The sequence below is a fragment of the Panthera tigris genome, chromosome D1 (genome assembly GCF_018350195.1).
Source record: "Panthera tigris isolate Pti1 chromosome D1, P.tigris_Pti1_mat1.1, whole genome shotgun sequence".
NCBI classification, from domain to species: Eukaryota; Metazoa; Chordata; class Mammalia; order Carnivora; family Felidae; genus Panthera; species Panthera tigris.
The window spans coordinates 338,582-356,531 of NC_056669.1; the positions used below are offsets into that span (position 1 = coordinate 338,582).

The window sequence follows — 17,950 nt, forward strand, 5'->3', positions numbered from 1 at the left end:
GAGTCAGGCAGAGTCTGCCTATCCCAACGGCTGCCCTGTCCCAGGTCCCTGAGCCCCCTGACATGTTCTGCCAGCTCACATGCCCATCTTCACAGAGTCAGCAGCCTTGCAAGCCTCTAGAGTGAAGCTTGTCCTGACTCCTATGGAGACTCCATGCAGGAGAGAAACCTCACCCAGAAAACCTTGCTAAGGCTTTGTTTCCAACTGGCAACCATCAGTCCCCCCTTTCACTCCCGCTGCCTGAGGGGGTGAGGGTTTTCGCAACCATCTAGGCCCCCAGATGTGTCCAGAAGGTGGGCATACTGCCCATCCCTGGCCTTCTGGTCAGGGAGTCCTGATTTCTCCCTCTCTGCCTCGTGTGGGTGTAGAGTCAAATCAAGCAAGTTGCCATGACCCTCCCAAGGGCCTGTTCCTGTGCCCTGGGCCCTCCTTACAGCTGCCCTACTCCAGTTGTCTGTGTGGTCTGTTAGCTCCTTCAGACCCAGTCAGTCAGTCTTGGGGTGCCTTTCTTCAGCCCTGTGGATTTGGGCTTATCCACAACCAGGCTATAGCTTCCAGGCTATAAGGACACCACCCACCGAAACTCATTCCAAGCTGGCTGCTTTTAACTGGCTACTGTCACTCACCCTTCAGACAGGCTGCACGATGCGTTCCTGGCCTTCTCCAGAACTCAAGGCCCCCAGGTGTTGCTTTTGGCTGGAGTCCAGTGGGCAGGCCCCGATCTGGCAGGGCAAATCCAAGTCCTCCGGGACTGCCCTAAGGGAGACCAACAGGCCCAATGGTGCAGGTTCAGTCTTCAATGAAGCCTGCCCAATGGTGCAGGTTCAGGCTGCCATGAACCCCCCAACAGTTCCCACTGTCCCCGCCCCCAGCCTGGCTGGACATTGTCCTGTTCTGGGTCCTGGCTCTCCTGACCTGCTCCACCTGCCCTCACACGGTCAGCACGCTGGTGGCTGGCCCCAGGCTGCCAGGCGTATTCTAAGCCTGTGAACATCTGACCTGACCCGTCCACCTGCACAGCATCCAGGGTGCAGAGGCCACACTCTGAATGGCCTTCTGGACTTCCTTTGATACTAAGGACTGTTGATCCCTTTGGGGACTAGCACCTTCTGTGGGGTCTGAGGCTTCTTCAGCAGTCAAGGCCTCCAGGTATCTCTTCTCAGAGGGGACCTCCCTACCTCCCATGGGGCCATGCCAAGGTCCTCCAGATTCTTCCAGGTCTGCCTTCAGGAAAGACATGCACATTTGTGGAGTTGGAAGCTGAAGTTGGAGGCAGAAGCCAACGGCTCCCAGGTTCCTCCTTCTGTGGCCTGGCATCTCCCTACAGCTGCCTCCTTGCAGGTTCCTGGGTCTACTGGCTTGCAGGGCCTGCAAGCTCACTCTGACCCTGTCAGGGAGCCTTGAGGAGCCTGGGAACTCCAGGTCTGTGGAGCTAGGGCCAGCCCTCAGACCCCTTAGAGCCTCAAGGGTGCAGTGACCACACGCAGCCAGCATCTTTCTGATGGGTGGGGGTGGGGTACAGTTTTCTAGTTCCAACCATCACCCTCCATTTGCACAGGCTGCCTGATGGGGTGTCAGTCACTTATAGAACTGGAGGCTCCTGGAGTCTCACGTGGCTGGCTACCCACAGATCGTGAGCTCTGGCAGTGTATGCAGTGCTCCTACAGGCAGAGTCTCGCATAAGGAAAAGGATATTGTGCGAAGAACTTCTTTGCCTTTCAGGTAGTCGAGTGAGGATGTGTTCCATCAATCCACCTCTGCCATGGCTGGAACCCCCACTGTGACTCTGGGTCTCTCTCAGCAGAGGACCACCCTGTGTACCCACTATCTCTAGAAAAAAGGGCAAAACTAGGCCCTATAGAGTCTGTAGATGCTCCAAATGCCACACCCTCTCTTCCTGGAGCATCCCTGGAGCCTGTGGACAGGGAGCAGGGAAATTCTGGCTGATGCCTGTCCGCATTGTTCTCATGGATGCAATTCACCACCTGAACTGCAGTCACTACTCCACCAACACTGACACCATCTGGATGGGAACAGAAACACACCACGGCAGCCAGATCAGACAAGGCCCAGTGCAGAACTTGGCTGCTTGGCTGGTGATCACTCATGAGCATGTAATCCATTAGATGGAGAGCTGGGCTGTTCCAAAGGGATGAACAATGAGAAGCCGAAAGGTGGATGATCATCAATAAGCCTCTGTGGGGTCAAGATTATGTGGAAAGACATTTGGGTTTATCTGCAAGACCCTGAGGTGGTCCTCACTGTCTTTCATATCCTGGCTCATAAGGCACTGACAGCTCCTGGTAATCAGGCAGCAGATGCCCCAGATGAGGCATGAACCCCATAGCAACAGACTTTTCATAGAGATATTGCAGCCTGGGCACGTAGACAGAGTGGCCAACACAGTACCTGGATGGGTGGCACATTGCCACTGATCCCAGGTGCCCTTGAAGCCCGGTGATTCGGTTAACACAGTGACACAATGCCCTGTGTGTTGTCAACAACGCCCAACACAACTGCCAAAGAAGCTCTGAAGCTTCCACTCCGGCTCTCAGCCGGGATGAGATCAGCAAACTAATTATAACAGCCCTCTCCCTCCAAGTGAAGATTGTAAATATGCCTTAGTTTGTGCAGACACTGCATGTGGCCTAATGCAAGCTTTCCCCTGTTGTCATGGAAACCGGGCTGCAAACACTAGGGGACCAGAGCAGCTGAGGACCATGTATTGATAAGCTCACTGAATAGTGATCAAGGGGTTGACATTTCAAAGATCATAATGTGCACGACTAAGGACAAGAATGTGGCAGTGAGTGGGGGTTGCATCTTCTCTTCTGCATCCCACAAGCAGCAGCTTTGGAAGAGAGAACAACGGAGTATTCAAGGATCAGATTAAATTAGTAACAGGTAAAACCACCTAGCGTGGGTGGACTAAAGTACTGTCCATTCTTTAATTCATTTGAATTAAAGATAAATTCAACAAGTAGGGTCTCTTGTCTCATATGCCACACAGAAAACCCCTGCTGAAGCACCCAATACTGTAAGGGTATGGAAGTTACAGGACTCAGCCACTGCCCTGATCAATGTGCATGCTGGAGAGAACAGCAAGCCAGATCACACCTCAGAAAGGAATTTGTACTTGAATTTGCAATGGGAAGTCCTGCTGGCATAGGCAAGTTATTTTGCACCCCTGAACGATGGGAAACTATTCAGTCTCCACCAGGATCCCACTGTACTGCTTCAGTGAAACCTGTTACAATGCACTGTACCTGGAATGGAACATATGCCATAAAAAGAGGGGAGAAGGTCAGGGTTCTGGTCTGCCAGATCCTCCCCACAGTTCATCTCTTGACACCTGACAGGACTGTCTTCCATGGCCAACGTCAGTGGCACACACAACCTGGTCAAATTCCTAGAAAGGCAGCCATACTAACATCTAAAGATCAGGCCACAAAGGTCACTCTTGTAGAAGGGAGAGACCTCCTCCATGCAAATTCCTACTATTTCTCTTTTTGACCTTAGACTCTGCTGCTCCCGTGGTGTCCAGTCACATGATGAGCACCTAAAGAATATACTTTCCTAGAGAGAGCCCACTCATGCAGGAAATCAATTCAAGTGTTCAGTACACGGGCACCTGCCCTCTCTAGTTCAACAGGATTGCCATGCTAGGTATTGCCTCTCCAAGAGACAAATTGCAAGGCCCTAAAGCATTACATGAATTGAGAACAAGGTAGGTCGAGCACTCTCGTTTCATCTGATATTATCAGTAGTGTATTGATAACACCGGTCATGGGTATTCTTTTTCTATTCAACAACCTATAAAGGCATCCCATCAAATCACTCACTGGAAAGGGCCTAGAAAGACCACCATCAGACCCAAACGAGGGTATGCTCAGGTTAGGAATGGGCTTATGTGGCTTTGGCTATGGACCATTATATCAGGGCACCCCTTTGTTGAAAACAGAAATACCACTCTAAACAAAATCAACCCAATTGCACCAACAATGTGGGATGGATACCACTGAGACTACATCCATCCTGTCATATGAAGGGAGAGTGACTGGTGGGCAATGACTGGTCACAACACGCAGGTATTTGGAGGGTAGCCCCTAATGGGATCCCACGGTTTTGTGGCACAAAGATCTGGCCATGTCTTCCAGTTGGGTGCTGAGTCACTGGACCTTTGTTTTCCCTAAGCATAACAGTTGACAACCTCCCTCTCCTTCAAGCAGATGCACATACTTGCTGTTTCACAGCTACCGGGCTGCTGTCTTTGTTTGCTCCACTGGCTTTCCTGCCATTGCAGCACAGAAAGCCCTTACTGAATTCACTCAGTAACTCTTGAGGGACAACCAAAAAGAAAAAAAAAAGCCTGCCTTTGCCAAACATCGAAATGTCTCTAATGAAAACAGCAGTCCTCTAAAATACAGTGACCTTGGACACTGCTGTTGTCTTGCAAGGAGGCACCTGTGCCATTATCCAAATAGAATGTTGTGTGTTCATGCGTGAGGAGTCTGCTAATGTATCATATTTCTTAAATCACATGAGGACATAAGTGAATGCCCTGAGTGATCCAACCATAGCCATGCGGATTTACTAAATCAAGGGTTGTTATCATGGGCCTCTTAGTGGAAAAAGCTGCCACTCATTTTCAGAATCACTGTCTTAATCTATGCTTTATCTTGCATGTGCCTCTATTATTGCTGTGGCATCTGCCTCAAATGCCACCAGATAGCTGGCACAGGAGCCATCTCCATGCTAGTGAAACCCCTTCTTGACTGCTCAGGGCACACTGTAGAAGAGAGATTAACATGAGACTAACTGCTGCTCACAGAGGTTGGCGTTTTGGTAAAGGTCACTGACAGAATATTACCAACACTTGCCATGATCTGGACCAAGGAATCTGGAGGCTCCTCCTTCGCTTCCTTGTCCTTGGAATGTGGGTTTTGCTCACCTTCCCCACTCCCAGAGGCTGCCCAAAGGATATGGCCTTGAGATATTGATATGGTGTCGAGACTATGTGGATGATATGCACACACTCTGACTGAACTCTATTACAGCCTCTATGTAAACTTCTAAGATATGGAAGGCAGGTGTGGAGATCTACTCTTTTTGCTGCTCCCAAGACAAGCCATAGATGTAAATTACCTTGCTTCTTAAACCTGCCACCTACCAATCTGGAGTGCTCTGACCCTTCTTTAGTCTCTCCTTGCTCACCGACCAGGGGCTGGTTTCAGATTAAATCTGGGAAGCCCCCAAGGAACTTACAACTGTCACTAATTAGATCATTAACAATAGATCCATGGACACGATGTCCAGACTTTAACAGAAAAGTGACACTTTGGGGCGCCTGGGTGGCTCAGTTGGTTGAGTGTTTGACTTGGGCTCAGGTCATGATCTCATGGTTTATGAGTCTGAACCCTGCATTGGGCTCTGTGCTGACAGCATAGAGCCTGGAGCCTGCTTCCGATTTTGGGTCTCCCTCTCTTTCTGCCCATTCCCCGCTCACGTGCACGCGCACACATGCGCGTACTGTCAAAAATAAACATTAAAAAAAAGAAAAGTGACACCTTGTATTCTGTACATAGCAAACTTAGCATATAACACACATCATTATCCTTGGCAGTATATGCCAGTCTATAAGCTTATACCGCATAATTCCTTCCCAGCAACATGGAATTCTCTCTTAATAAACCTTCTCATGATCATATTAGAAGTTATAACGGTAGCCTATGACTGGAAACTTAATAGGCAGGACTTTGTAGACACATACAGATCCCCAAAATGTGCTAAATTTTGTCCAACTTCATTTATGCCCAATGTACAATTTATGCCATATGCAGATTTGCTAAAAAGAAGAAAACCCTTACAATTCCTTGTTGAACTGGTAGAAGGTTTAACTGGAGGAACAGTGGCAGCCACTTTTTCTCAAATGCAAATCAACCAAACCACATTAAGTTTTAAATAGTTTGAAAAAAAAACAAGCTCAATTTCACACAGACGCTATGTCAGCTTTGTCATCGCTGGGTACACAGATGGATAAAATTAGCAATATATTACAAAATATAAGTGAATTTCACACAGAATTAAACAAAGTGATAGAAATTTGGCATAAGGCAAACGGAGAAATCACAAAAAATAACAACATATTCAAAATTGACATGAAAGAGGGTTCTCTAATTGTTGCAGTCAAGATTGGCTGATACCAGGAATACTCTTACAACAGCTATAATCTTGGGGGCAATCCTGGTTGTCCGAGATGCCAGACAACCTGGCCACAAGTGAATACCACACATCCTAATGACTGTGATTCCTTGGGTAACCGTGGTATTAGAGTACTGGCATTTGAAGGAGGAAACATGACATTGGCTTACCACCTCTTTGTGGTTCCACAATATCAAAGGGGAGCGCAGAGTGAACCTACAGGCCACAGGAAACCCTTTATGATGGAAGGATAACATGTTCTTATAGAGATTGTGGAATGGAATGAAATTACCCTGTAACTCTTAGACCTTTGACTTTACCTATGGTATGAGTAGTTATGAATATGACCTTGATGCCTCAACCAGTTACACGTAATACAGGAACTTGGTCCAGTATAGTATGCTCTAAGCCAAGCCTCAGACTAACCTACTAGAAACAAAAGAAGAAAACAACACAAAACGATGAGATGTATACAATTAGAATGGTCATGAATGCGACAAAAGAAGAAAATATTACCAGACATCAGAGAAGATAAAGGAACTATTAAAATAACCAGGGTAGGAGTACCAGGGTGGCTTAGTCAGTTAAACATCCGACTTTGGCTCAGGTCATGATCTCACGGTTTGTGGGTTCAAGCCCCATGTCGGGCTCTGTGCCAACAGCTTGGAGCCCGGAGCCTGCTGTGTGCCAGATTCTGTGTGTGTGTGTCTCTCTCTGTGCCCCTCCCCCTCCCCCACTCATGCTCTGTCTCTCCCTCTCCCTCTCCAAAATAAACAAACATTAAAAAATGTTTTTAATAAATAAAATAGCCAGAGTAATATTTCACATTAAGCTTCCAAAAATTAATCTGATAAACCTAAGTAATATATTAGAAAAGTGAAGACAATAAAGAAATATTTGGAAGTTGAGACTGAAAAAATAATTTTGCAGGAATTGAAAAGAGAAAAAAAATAGTCATTCTCTAAGATATTGACAGCCCTGATTCTAATGTTATGGCAACCAAACATATCCTAGATGGTACTATGCAAGCTAGTACCCCGGAGTGCCTTATAAAAATGATCTTTCCTTGGAAGCCTAATTGTCAAGGAACTTAACTGACTGGCTTAACAAGTTTAACTTTTGATCATTTGATAATTGGATACAGGACCTTGCTAACGGTCTCGTTCTTGTGCTTATATTAATCATATTAAAGATACAGTTCCTTAAACTGATCATCAAATTATGGTGTACGTGTTTGTGATGAAGATTATAAGTGATGTAGAATCACAGGGTGGATGGATATTTCTGAGAACTAGAGTCTGTATAGGATATTAGGCCCTAGTATGAACTGGTGTGTGAGTGATTTGAAATCACAAGATAGATTGTGTGTTGGTTTGATAGAATTTCAAATCCACTCATTTATGTCAAAGACAAAAAAATACTGTTTTTTATATTGAAGTTGTTTTGATATAAGAATGCAGTAGTTGTATTGGGATGTCATTGTCTCATCTGCTCTCGCCCCTAAGAAGTCAGCAGCTCAGCTGCTGTGGGGGCCCCGCTGGAGGCTCATCAGTGAAGATGTAGGAAGAAGCAACCATGACAAGGGAACAGAGTATAAATACTGAGAGTTGGGAGACTACCTGAGAGTGTTCCGTCTGGACATGGCTACTATTTGCTGATTTCAGATCTCTCTCCAAAGACCTTATAACTACTCATACCTGCCACAGGAAAGGAGACAGGCAGTGGTGAAAGCCATGCAGAGGCCCCTTAGCCAAGCGCACCTCACTCATCAACACCAGACTCTCCTTCCCTAGAAACAAGCTCCAGGAACACCAAAATTCACTTTGACTCTAGCAGCTGGAGGTCAGCTCTTAGTTGGAAAAGGTGCCTCCCCATGTGCCAATTCCTATAAAATTATACCTTGAGGGGCGCCTGGGTGGCTCAGTCGGTTAAGCGTCCGACTTCGGCTCAGGTCACGATCTCGCGGTCCGTGGGTTCGAGCCCCGCGTCGGGCTCTGTGCTGACAGCTCAGAGCCTGGAGCCTGTTTCAGATTCTGTGTCTCCCTCTCTCTGTGACCCTCCCCCGTTCATGCTCTGTCTCTCTCTGTCTCAAAAATAAATAAACGTTAAAAAAAATTTTTTTTAAATTACACCTTGAGTAAATTTGAACTTGATTCCTTTCATCTCCCCTTGCCTGCAACAATAGTGTGATTAACTTAGCATTAGTTCAGACCATGTGATTTCTTTAATGGTAAATTTAAAAGCATTAATTGTCTGGAGATACCTGCACAGTGAACCAGTGTGGGAAAGGGAAACAAAAGGCAAGAGAAATAAAAGCAAGCATGAACTATTGGGATTTCATCAAGATAAAAATCTTCTGCACAGCAAAGCAAACAATCAACAAAACTAAAAGGCAGCCTACAGAATGGGAGAAGATAGTCACAAATGACATATCAGATAAAGGGTTGGTATCCAAAATCTATAAAGAACTTATCAAACTTGACACACCAAAAACAAATAATTCTGTTAAAAAAAAAATGGGCAGAAGACACAAATAGATACTTTTCCAAAGGAGACATCCAGATGGCTAACACACATGAAAAGATGCTCAACATCACTCATCATCAGGGAAATACAAATCAAAACCATGATGAGATATCACCTCACACCAGTCAGAATGGCTAAAATTAACAACTCAGGCAACCACAGATGTTGGCAAGGATGCAGAGAAAGGGGAACCCTTTTTCACTGTTGCTGGGAATGCACACTGATGCAGCCACTCTGGAAAACAGTATGGAGGTTCCTCAAAAATAAAAAATAGAACTGCCCTATAAGCCAGCAACTGCACTACAGATATTTACCCAAAGGATACAAAAGGATACAATACTGCTGATTCGGAGGGGCGTGCACATCCCAATGTTTATAGCAGTGCTATCAACAATAAACAAACTATAGAAAGAACCCAAATGTCCATCCACTGATGAATGGAAAAAGAAGATGTGGTGTATACATACAATGGAATATTACTCAGCCATCAAAAATAATGAAATCTTGTCATTTGAAGAGACATGGATGGAGTTTGAATGTATTATGCTAAGCAAAATAAGTCAGTCAGAGAAAGATAAATACCATATGATCTTACTTATATGTAGAATTTAAGAAACAAAACAGATGAGCATATGGGAATGGGGGGAATTTTAAAAAAGAGGAGACAGGGAAAGAAACCACGAGAGACTCTTAAATATAGAGAACTGAGGGTTAATGGAGGAAGGAGGATGGGGCATGGGCTAGATGGGTAATGGGCATTAAGGCATTTGTGCTGAGCACTGGGTGTGTATGTAAGTGATGAATCACTGAATTCTGCTCCTGAAACCAACATTTCCCTGTATATTAACTAAAATTTAAATTTCAAAATTTTAAAAAGATACGTTGGCAAAGACAGTATTAATCTGAGCATCATTTGCTTCCCCAAACCCAAAAGACTTCAGTGGAAACATGCAAATTTGTGTAGATTAACGCTTGGAAGTAGGCAGATGCCATGTACTCCACTAGGCTACTTCCGTGACGTGGCCTCTCCAGACACTTGCCCTGTACCAGATCCCTAGACACCTTCCCCTGCATGGCTCCAGGATGCTCAGTAGGCACCCCATCAGCCCACAGACGGTAGTCGGGTGTTATCTGAGACTGTGGGGCCAGGCTGGTCACGAATCACACGCGCAACCGCCAGGCCAGAGGGAGCCCACCACCCAAAAAGCTTTCTTAGACATACCTCTCAAGTGGCCAAGCTCAGTCCCCGTTTAGAATGGCTGCCTGGTGATCCCAGGCTTACCAGTCCTCGAGGCTCCCACGTGTCTCTGAGTGAAGGCTATTCTTGCAGCCCAGCGAAGTCGTGGAAGGGCACTCCAGACTCCTCCACCTGCACCTTCAAAAAGCATACGCACCACTGTGTAGGATATAATTTGGAACAAGCAGGTGCACTAGAAACCCAACAGCCTGCTCCGGAGACCGAGACTCAGTAGGCACTTGCCCCCTTCATAGCCGCTGGCTTTGGGAACCACCACAGCTCGCTCCTGCGCAGTACATGCCTTGTCAGCCTGGAGGTAGGGGAGCACTCATTCAGCTGCCTAACCAGCTGGCCAATGGGATCAGCCCCGCCCCAGCCTCAATATCTTTGAGCAGCAGTTTTAAACTGGCTACAATTAGCCGCAATTGGGGCTGGCTGCATAAACAAGCCCCCACGTCCTCCAGAACTCGGCACTCAGGTGTCTCTTATGGGAGGATAACACCGTGAACTCAGATGCACCCGGGCAAAACAGTCGTTTCCTTCAATTCTGGCTTAAAGGGAAATACACCCATTTGTGCAGGTTCAGGCTTAAAGGTGGATGGAGTTTATGTGTCACCACCAGCCCATCCTGGAGACGCTGCCACACCCGACTCTTGGCCCACGTCCCGGGCTCCCCTGACAAGGACAGCTGTGCGCTCCATCGGCATCGTAAGACCCACCCCGACCAGCGATGGTTCAGATTAGCCTGAATCACTTCAACAGCCTCCAGATTTAGGGGTGGAGGGAGGGGAAAGGCACCGACCCAACACATTCTGAGGTGACGGCGTGAAGTGGTGAAAGTCAGTCCCCACTGAGACTGGTTGCCCGCCTGCCGAGGAGCTCGGGGCTTCCCGGGAATCAAGGCTCCCAAGTGTCCGTTAGAGAAGAATACATCTGCAGCCACAAAGATGCCAACGGCCAGGCACTGCGCACTTTCCAGCTTTACCTCCCAGGGTGACACAGGGGCACCTGCACAGGACAGGGCTTGGGATCACGTAGAGGCCTTGGGCCGCCCAGGGCGCGCTCCTGTAACCGAAACCGTCCACACACAGCCTTCTTCTAGGGCCCTGGCTCCCGGCGCATGCGCAGTCGGCACCCAAGCACGGGATTCTGGGAAGCCGGCTCTCTGGGACAGCCCGCCTTTCCCAACCGCCCTGAAAGCCTCCAGGGGAAAGAGATCCCACCCCAGAGACGGTTGCAGCGATGGCAGCTTCAGTGTGGTGGCACTCAGTCCTCATGTGGCCTGCCCGCCCAATGCGGTCCCTGATTTGCCAACAATCAAGCCTCTCCCGGGGCCCTTTGTGGGGGGAGTCGACAGCCAGCAGGTCCCCACCAGGTGCCAGAAGGCTGTGCAATTACCCTCTGATTTGCGTTCAGGGGAAATATGTGCCTCTGTGACAACTAAGATTACAGGTACCCCCGAATAGCCTGCTCTATGACCCGGCCCTGTCCCAGGTCCCGTTGGCCTGAAGATGCACTTCTGCACCTGCCATCCCACTTCCGGCTGCAGGGGACGCTCCGGTTCCTTGGAGCACGGGGTGACCCCCAGAGCACCTGAATGGCCTCACACCAGAGCAGTCTTTGAGAACAGTTCCCAATTGGGCGGGATGTCTGATGGGAGCCCAGGCCCCTCCAGCAAGGGAGGCTCCCAGAGTTCCCTCTGGAGGGTAGCCAGACCATACCTCTGGACCCTGCCAAGACACTCCAGATTGTTTCCAGCTCTGTCTTCAGGGGCAAAATGAGTGATTGTGTGGGATATGACTTGAATTGTGCAAAAGTTCTATACCCCAGGTGCCCAGCCCCAGTCTGAGGCTCTGCTTATGGTTGTCCCCTTTAAAGTCCAGGCCATCAGACTCAAGGCACTCCTGCATCCACATTCACCCCGTCAGCTGTCTTCTGCCTGTATGTGGGTCAACATTGTCACCAGGCCAGCTTTGCCTTCCATTATCTCCCTTCCTGTTGGTGCCTGGCTGCTTCTCCTGTAGCAACACCCCCCCCCCCCCCGCTCCCCGCCGCTGCCCTGCCCTCCGAAAGCATGGGGTCTCTACACATATAAGTCAGTTTATAAGAAAAAGCTGGCATGTGATTAATGCTTTATTTTCTACTGCTTCTTGAGTAAAGGGTAACTTTCTTATTAAACATAGTATGAGAAAAAGGAACCGAATGTGTGAAGTTGCTTACGCTCTAAGAGGCGAATGGAAATTAATCAGGAACTACCCAATGTCTGGACAATGCCAACATTACATGGATTTGATACATATGCTAATAAATAAGCTGTGAGCACATAGCAGATATACTAAACCTAAAACAAATGAGTCCACGCTTCATTTTCTACTTTGTGGATGTTGAAGTAGATGTTTCTTTGCAGATGTTTCTTCTTAAGTTTGTTTAGCCATCTAGAATGAATAAATTAAAATAGGCTTCATGGAACTAGCTTGTAGTTCAAAGTCAACTACTTGTATTCTGTTTCTAGTCCTGCTACTGGTAACAGTACCCAGCATATTGCAACAAATATAGTAAATTTTAAACAAAAGTTTTATGAGTGGGGTGTAATATGGCACCTACCCTAAAGCATCTTATGATAACTATTATAAAATGATAAAATAATTATGATCAAAATGATAAATACATATTGAAATTTTCCTCAATATTGTGCAGATATTTTTTTCAAGGATGACATATATCTGACATGAGGGACAACTTTCCATGTCCCTGTCAAGTATTGTTAATTGTCTGTCATTCTTTCCTGCTGACCACAAAAGAGTCTTCAAAATCTTGCGTAACAATATTCCAGACACTTTGTACCACCTGATCAGAGACATGTAAGTTGAAACCTAAATTTTATTAGATTTTATGAGGTTTAAGAGGGGGTGGTATAAAACAATGTAGAAAAGGAATTCAAGAGCCACATCCTTTCTCTACAATTGCTAACATTGGCTGAATGTGGATATTTGCCAAGCACTATTTTCTGAGTCTAAGATATATGAACTCATTTAATCCTTACAAAAACCTAATGAAGGAGATAATGTTAGGTTTTCTTCTTTCTTACCTGTAGAATTAGATAATGAGGCCCAGAAAAGTTAAGAAATTCAGGGAAGAAAAGTCTGCTAGAACTGATACCTGAATTCAGCAAAGTCGCAGGATACAAAATTAATGTACAGAAATCAGTTGTATTTTTATACACCAATAATGAAGCAACAGAAAGACAAATAAAGAAACTGGTCCCATTTACAATTGCACCAAGAATCATAAAATACCTTGGAATAAACCTAACCAAAGATGTAAAAGATCTCTATGCTGAAAACTATGGGAAGCTTATGAAGGAAACTGAAGAAGATACAAAGAAATGGAAAAACATTCCGTGCTCATGGATTGGAAGAATAGATATTGTTAAAATGTCAATACTAGCCAAAGCAATCTACACATTCAATGCAATCCCAATCAAAATTGCACGAGTATTCTTCTTGGAGCAAGAACAAGCAAACCTAAAATTTGTATGGAACCACAAAAGACCTCGAATAGCCAAAGTAATATCGAAGAAGAAGACCAAAGCAGGAGGCATCACAATCCCAGACTTTAGCCTCTACTACAAAGCTGTCGTCATCAAGACAGCATGGTATTGGCACAAAAACAGATACATAGACCAGTGGAATATAATAGAGACTCCAGAATTGGACCCACAAATGTATGGCCAACTAATCTTTGACAAAGCAGGAAAGAATAACCAATGGAAAAAAGACAGTCTCTTTAACAAATGGTCCTGGGAGAACTGGACAGCAACATGCAGAAGAATGAAACTAGACCACTTTCTTACACTATTCACAAAAATAAACTCAAAATGGATGAAGGACCTGAATGTGAGACAGGAAACCATCAAAACCCTAGAGGAGAAAGCAGGAAAAAACCTCTCTGACCTCAGGTGCAGCCATTTCTTACTTGACACATCTCCAAAGGCAAGGGAATTAAAAGCAAAAATGAACTCTTGGGACCTCATGAAGATAAAAAGCTTCTGCACTGCAAAGGAAACAATCAACAAAACTAAAAGGCAATGAACAGAATGGGAAAAGATATTTGCAAATGACATATCAGACAAAGGGCTAGTATTCAAAATCTATAAAGAACTCACCAAACTCCACACCCGAAAAACAAATAATCCAGTGAAGAAATGGGCAGAAGACATGAATAGACACTTTTCTAAAGAAGACATCCAGATGGCCAACAGGCACATGAAAAGATGCTCAACGTCGCTCCTCATCAGGGAAATACAAATCAAAACCACACTGAGATACTACCTCACACCGGTCAGAGTGGCTAAAATGAACAAATCAGGAGACTACAGATGCTGGAGAAGATGTGGAGAAATGGGAACTCTCTTGCACTGTTGGTGGGAATGAGAATTGGTGCAGCTGCTCTGGAAAACAGTGTGGAGGTTCCTCAAAAAATTAAAAATAGATCTACCCTATGACCCAGCAAGAGCACTGCTAGGAATTGACCCAAGGGATACAGGAGTGCTGATGCATAGGGGCACTTGTACCCCAATGTTTATAGCAGCACTTTCAGCAATAGCCAAATTATGGAAAGAGCCTAAATGTCCATCAACTGACGAATGGATAAAGATGTGGTTTATATATACAATGGAATTCTACTTGGCAATGAGAAAGAATGAAATCTACCCATTTGTAGCAACGTGGATGGAACCGGAGAGTGTTATGCTAAGTGAAATAAGTCAGGCAGAGAAAGACAGATACCATATGTTTTCACTCTTATGTGGGTCCTGAGAAACCTAACAGAAGACCGGGGGGAGAGGTGGGGGGAGGAAAGTTACAGGGAGGGAAGGAGGCAAACCATAAGAGACTCTTAAATACTGAGAACAAACTGAGGGTTGATGGGGGGTGTGGGAGAGGGGAAAGTGGGTGATGGGCATTGAGGAGGACACCTGTTGGGATGAGCACTGGGTGTTGTATGGAAACCAATTTGACAATAAATTATATATTAAAAAAAAGAAATTCAGGGAAGAATGCACATCTGGTAATCTTCACAGCTGGCATTCAAGCCCACACATTCTGGGTCTCGATCCTATACTCTGAACTACCAGGCTGAAAATAACTGTAGGAGTGGCAGGTAACATATAGTGACTAGAAAAAGTTGGAATCATGAAAAGAAAGAAAGAAATGATAGGACAAGAAAAGAATCAAAAACCACATCAATATTTATAAGCATAATGTTTTTTGTAGGTTCAAAACTATGCTTTGAAAATGTATTTTACCATATATGTGTATTATGTGCATGTACTGGATGTGCATTTTATGAATATATATTATATATTATGATAAACTATATAGATGTATATATGTGTACATACCTTCTTCTACAATAACAAGTCATATCAACAATATGGCAACATGTTAGTAGTTTTTGAAATATAAGGAAACACAAAATTTGACCTTTTCCAATTATTCCAAAGGCTAGTCCATTTTCTTAAGAAGAGTGAAGGGTAAATGTCAGATGGCGAAATCACAGCATACTGAAAAGGTTAAGGCAGAAGCAGAGTGTTGCTATAGTTCTTTCAGTCTGAGACATGATAATGAGTAACCTTATTTTATTCTGAAATAATTCTTTATGGTGAAATGAAACTCTATTTTCCTGGACAATGATTGGAACAAAAATGCAAGATGGTGGAGTTCAAGACTCACTTCCCAAATGTCATTACTAAGGTTTTTTCTAATGATTTAGAAAGAAATTCATAATGTTTGTGCATTTCCTTGAGCACCTGCCTGTCTACCTACTGTTTATTGGTGGACAGTGACAAAAGCCTATGGCTTGCAGTATAGACATTATAAACAGAAAAAAGGTGGACATTTTTTCAGATTTTGTACCTACTTTTTTTTCATGGTTTTTACTTCAATGTTCTAGATAACATCGTACTTAAGGTGTAACTGTTATGAACATGATCTGGTAGGTGTAATTCCCCTTAACGTCGAATGAGGTGGCTATTTAATATGTCATTTTCATAAGAGTCTGAAAAACATGAATCAATAGCCCTATGATCCACTTACCCTGGATAAATTATCCATCACATGACTAAGCAAAAAAAAAAAATCATACAGTTGGTCAGTGTCTCTAGCTATTTTCTCTTAGCTTTTGTTAACTAACAAAAACCCAACCAATTACACTTTAAAGATTTAACTGGCTCTATGAACCCGTTCGTCAACCAGGCAGCAGCCCTGTAGCAAGTAGAGGGGACCTCCAAAGGGCTACACAAAAGTAAAGGTTTTTAAAGATAGAAGGGGAATGGAAAAAAGGAATTAGCAAAGAATCCATTATTTTAGGCAAGGTCGCCCTTGTAAGGGGAATTAAAGGAGACTGTCAGTACATTTCCTAGTGCTTACCAGGAAATCCCCATGTTGACTGGTTAAAGGTTACATTCCTGGGGGTTGAAGCTGTAGTTAGGTTAGGTACTAAGTCTTGGTTTGCTGATATGGGGCCTTAACTAAGTGACACCATTTGGGGCCTATGGTTTTCTTTTTAACAGTACAAAAATCTCAAAAATTGATTCCAACATAAAAGTTTTTTATAACTTGTGACTAGGTGTTACCATTGAATTCATCCTGGGAAGATGCTTGAAAAAGTGACTGTGGAGACTTTCATGGCTGTAGCTGTACTATATACAGAGTAAAGAAGAAAATTCAATCAATCATTATAATGATTAGAAAAAAAATAATCTGCGTTAGCCAGGTCTTCCAGAGCTTTCGTGGAAGGCTAGTCACATATAAAAGTAAAGACTCACACTATGAGTCAACATTTTGTACAGTAACAGATGTTTAGCTATTTTCAACTTCCATCCCTGTTAGGATGCTGGACTATACTCCTACACAACCTTTGAGTAACTTGCTCAGTTGGAAAGCTCATTAGATAGGGTTCCTGAGTACAATGTAGAGGTGTGGGTTAGGAATTCATATTCCTTTCTGCTTCTCCAGTGACTCAATCTGCACACTTTATACCAAAGGGCAGAGACTCTAGTGTAGGAACCCATCTCTGGCACCATTCAGTGTAGCTGTGGGGACCATTGGCGTGACTCTCATAACCACCACCACCCCCCAATTGGCACACAATGATGAAGGAAAATTTCAGACTGAAGAAGGAGGTCATATCTGCTTGTTAGAACAAATGCAGTTCATACCTAAATGTCACTTGGAGAAACGTCTCTTCCTTGGCCTTGATGCTGGCAGGCTGGGCCAGGAGACCCAGAGGGGGTCTTCAGGACCAGCCAAGAGGGTCCCGGGCCACACCAAGGATGGAAATGAAGCGTGAGCCAGCAGGAGGTGAAAACAGAGTTAATTGAAGGTATAGAGAAAATGCAGGTACGGACCGTGTGTCTGGCAGACTCATAAAGGAGACAGTCTTGTCTTTGTTCGGGGTCTGGGTTTTTTTGTTTTGTTTTGTTTTGTTTTGAGCATTAGGTCCGGTGCACCTGTCCTCTCAGGCATCCAGGAACTGGTGAGAACAAAGACAAGGGCCAGCTGTTATTCCCTGGAGCCAGGAGGTCTTAGCATGGAGATGTTTAGTTCTGGAGGTCTGGAATACGGGTGTAATAGCTTCATCTGGTCATCCTTACCCGGCCCTTTCTTAGATATCATCTGTTCTAGAGAAATCGTTAACTTCTTGTCTCTCACATGGACAACATTCACTGTTTGCATTCGAGGCATGTGTAGAGGCGGATGCCAGTTCCTTGCAAGAATAGAAGCCAGAAAAGGAGCAAAAAGTCTATTTTTATGGAGTCTTCAGTTTCTCTCAGCCTGAAACTGGAAATTGGTCCTGACAGTGATGCTACCGGCTGGTCGGTCTGCCTGGTTGGCAAATACTGCCACATGGTCTGGATGGATAGGACAGACTTCTCAAAGTCAATCTGTTCTCCTCACCAAGTTACAGCCACTGGATTTACTATTT

General features: G+C 44.9%; 1 protein-coding gene across 2 annotated transcripts in view; it reads right to left on the reverse strand.

The window, feature by feature from the left end:
- Window positions 1-11,136, reverse strand: part of LOC122231387 — a 39,899-nt gene extending 28,763 nt beyond the window's left edge. The window contains exons 1-3 of one of the 2 annotated variants that reach the window (XM_042959294.1): window positions 10,767-11,136; window positions 9,950-10,102; window positions 627-756 (exon numbers count right to left, since the gene is read on the reverse strand). The gene's annotated coding sequence lies outside the window, so the exon portion shown is untranslated. The remainder of the gene's footprint in view (window positions 1-626; window positions 757-9,949; window positions 10,103-10,766) is intronic. The other variant, XM_042959295.1, reaches the window with a different exon arrangement.
- Between the last annotated feature and the right edge of the window lie 6,814 nt (window positions 11,137-17,950).